Raw genomic sequence first — 4,369 nt, 5'->3', positions numbered from 1 at the left:
CCGGCATCGTTTTAATCTGAAGCATGTTCCGACCTGGCTCCTTTCGACTCTAAACCGTATCGACACGAACCGAACTAAATTAACCCTTTTTGTATCGACTCGTTCCGACTCTAATTTAGTCTTACACATGACCCGAGCTCATCTGACTCGACTTGTTGCCAATCATAACTAGTAATCACGTAGTATACTAATTTCTTAAAATTAAAGAAGTATAGTAATATCATACTCAAATTAAAGAGAAAAAAATGTTCTTTTTTATGATGTATTTGTTTAAAAAAATATTAACGTGTGAAAAAGTTATGGTCTTTTAAAGAGTCATAGGGTAGTTAGTTTTAAATAAGGGTAAAATATGTAACTATTATATAAATTAACAAAATTTGATAAAAGTTCAAGTACCAAACTTGTAAATTTAAATGTAAAAGCTTCTAGCTTTTTCTCACACGCTAGTAGTAGTAGCGTTTAAATATGGAGCTTTTTCTCCAAACATAAAAGCTTGAAGCTTCTTCAACCAAACAAAGCTTTTTAATGAGTATGAGTTTTTTCTTAAAAGCTTGAAGTTAGAAGCTCCTAAAAGCTCTTTGCCAAACATACCCCATATTCGTTAATTAAATCATAAAGTTACAAGTAAGACCCCAGCCCATTTGCTAAAGATGCTTAGCGAATGGGCTCCTTTCGCTACGCCATTCACTAGATTGACCCTAGCGAATGGCCTATTATAAGCTAATCCTATACCTAACATTCCTATCGTATAAGAAAACCAAAACAAGACCCATTCGCTAGACAACCCTAGAGAATGGACTTATAACATTTACAAAACAAGCCTCTTGACTTTATAAATACGACCAAAACTGATAAAACGACGACCGAGACAACATAAAATGTATCAACAAACTCTCCCTCATCTCGAGCTTTGTCTTCTTCAATTCTGAAAGTTTGTGGTCCTCCAATCAGCTCCGTAATGAACTCCAAATGCAAAACACGTCCTTATAACTCGTTGGAATTGCATTGCCAGCTCGTTATCCTTGTTGTAAGCCCATCTTATCTTTATGTTTGTATAACACGAGGATATTAGACTCAGACAGGTTAACCGGCCACATAGAATCCAAAACCCGAATAAACTTCACACTATCACAGGCACCCAACAAGATCACGGCTTCAACGGTCTTATTGTCACCACCGATAAAATTCCTTATGAAAGTCATGTGGAATGACTTTCAAAGGTCTTTTCTTCAATGTGTGAAGCTCTTTCACTCTGAGTAACAACTTTCTCCACCCCATTCGCGGATTAATCTCATCGAGTCTTTGACGCTTTGGAACCTAGGGTTGGAAAAACTTGAAATCACGGTGAACCTCATGAACCAAGTGTCAATAGAACCAGTCAACCAATTTATTCTTTCCTCGTTTCATAAACGGTCGACTGGCCAATGTACGTACATCCCATCAAGGCATCGAGAGAATATTTGGGAATCTTTCAAAATATTGTATTCCATTCTCACACTTCACAATGCATACTTTCATATCGGGCTCGTACAGCCAAAACACAATATCTCCTTTCACTATCTTGACCAATGTTTCAGACCCTAACTGGGTATCGACCAGAACGTCCTACCGGGTCGCAAGTCGGAACAGACCGGAAGGTCAGATCGGTAATTGACCCGAATGATGTCATAAATAATACACACACACATAATATACTATAAAAAATAACTAAATTTCATGAAGATAACCTAAAAAGACATGAAAATAACCTAAAAAGAACATACAATAATATTAGCAGTTCATTAGTTTAATAAAGCATACAAATTTAAGAGTTAATTGTTCTAAGTATTAAGCAATATATCAATTATTATAAGAATTACACGTTAGCCAACAATTGTTTTAGTAACCCATATAGAAAATTTTAGTTTACCCAGTTTGAAGCCCACAATAAACACAACTAAGTTACCCTAAGAATAAGATGACTACCACCTTCTTTCTTAGATCTGGTAGTTGTTGCAGCCACCAGAGCTTCCATTCCGGCCATTGTTCTTCGCTACACCAGCTAACCACGTCCCATTGTTCTTCTATTCAAAATCTGGTTGCAGCCGTTGTTCTTTGTAGTTTTTTATTTTAAATATTTTGTTTCTTTTTTCTTTTTTTTTCAAAAAATGCATTTACCGGGTCAACCGGCAGTTCACCGGGTCCGGTCCGACCGTAAACCGTAAAAACCGGCCGGTTATTTAGTACATGGGCTAAAAACCATGAACCGGACCGGTGTGCGCAGCGGGTCCCAGTCGGACCGGTCTGACCGGCCGGTCTGGTCCGGTCCGGGTTTCAAAACATTGGTCTTGACATTTATGAACTTCTTCATTTGGTTTGTAGAAAGTTCGGCCTTTGACTGGATATAATACTGCTTTTGGGCATACCTCATGATGTAGATGTCGTGGTCTAATAAAAAACAAGTATCTTAATAACTTAAATACTTATAATTAGTACGGGTAAGTAAGGTCGTCTCCACAAAAAATCAATAGAAAGTGCAAGTGGAATTCATTACCTAACTAATTAATTAACTATTCTAAGCGGACAGTCGATATCAAGCAGATTAAAAGATGATTTTGAAAACACGATTACTTTTGAATTTTTAAACAATCATTAGAAAAGGTATTCACTCTAGGTTTAGGTAATGTGATATTCAACTAATCGCAGATTCAACTGACTCGATTTTGCAGTAATTACTAGACATATTAGTTTCATTGCGATGACAAATGATACCTTAACCGAATTGTTGACAAAATTGAACTTAGTCTACCTAATTTCTAGTTTATGTTATGAAAACCAATTAGATTTCAAAAACCGGTGATTATTAGTTCAATGACACAATAGCTTAACCCTAAATGTTGATGAACATAACCAAACAAGTGATGCGGTAATCAATAACCAAGTGCACAAACTGTTTAAACAATCAAAGCAATTATTGAATAAGATCAAATCATAAAAATTAATCAAACTCTTAAACTTTAAGCAAAACGAATCTAGTCATAAGTTAAATTACACAAACCCTAGCCTAGAATGAACACGGATGTTTAGCCGAGCATCGACATGATGATTAAACACTTATCTTTGAGAACATATGATGGATTGATGAACAGGAAGTCTCGGGATGATTGAAAATCGTCATAGGGTTCTTCTTCAGCCTCTGGAACAAGTGGTCTCACGAAAAGAGGCTTAAAACTGTTTATATAATGAATAGGGTTAATTTTCTTCATTTTAAAGCGGTTCGCATTGCGCGAACGGGTAACGGGCCTGTCCTTCGCGTAGCGCGAAGGATAAAATAGTCGGGCTCAGAATCGAGTTGGTTCGCGTAGCGCGAATCAACACCTTCACATCTCCTTCGCATCATGCGAAGGACAAAAGAGACAGCCAAAAATGTTTTCTTTCTTTATTTCTGCATCGTGAAGCATGCTATCCAATTCCGCACTTCTAAGACTTCATTCCAAGCTAGTAAATCATCCCATTAAGCCTTCATAACATCCAATGCCCTGAAAAACATAAATACTCTTGAAGTACCAATGCTCATTCATTTATTTAACTAATTCTAACTAACTAATATAATATTATACACAACTTTTACCCAACCATCAACTCATAGTCTCCAACCACTTGTTCGGTTTCTTGGCATTGCATTTGAACAAACTATCTGAAGTTCGTACGTTCTTGCTCGGGTACAACTGGCTTTTTCTCTTTATTCTCCTTTTCTTTCACAATTCTTTCTTCGGCCAAATTGAAATGTTTTGTAGTGAAGAAAGGAATCCCCTCGTGTTTATTGTTTGTCGTATACATGTCGAGGCACTTCTGGGCCGGTATATCTTCCATCTCAACATCATCATAATGAGTATCCTCAACTGGAATACCTTGATCAACCCCTGCATCTACCTTATCCCCAACCTCTCTATCCACTCATTTCTCCAACTCCTACACATCTTCCTTGTTAAGATTCAACAAAATGACGATTTATTTTTTTGTAAGACACTGATCAACCAACTCGTCTTCTTCGATGTCGTCTGCATTTGCTTGACTCTATACAATCCCAGTCATATCAACAAACAGAATGGTCTTTACTTTCAGCATGCTCACCGACTAAACCTCGGTTTCTTTATAAATGATTGCATTTTTACCATTCGACCCCCCTGGGCAGGAGATGGACCATATGTTGAGACACCTGGTAGCTGATCAAAACAGCTCGCTTCGAGATCATCGTCATGATCTCTATCCTTGCTCCTTGATCTTCTCCCCCTGAGTAGCTACCAGGGCTTTCAACTTATCATTTTCTCGATTAAGATGTCGTAACCCTTTCATCACCTTCAACTGATCACTCCTAATATAATCTTGT

Source organism: Bidens hawaiensis, unplaced genomic scaffold (assembly GCF_021521415.1).
Source record: "Bidens hawaiensis isolate Kalapana, Puna unplaced genomic scaffold, B.hawaiensis_p1.1 tig00001463_1, whole genome shotgun sequence".
Lineage (NCBI taxonomy): Eukaryota > Viridiplantae > Streptophyta > Magnoliopsida > Asterales > Asteraceae > Bidens > Bidens hawaiensis.
Note: the sequence above shows the minus strand (reverse complement) of the source record.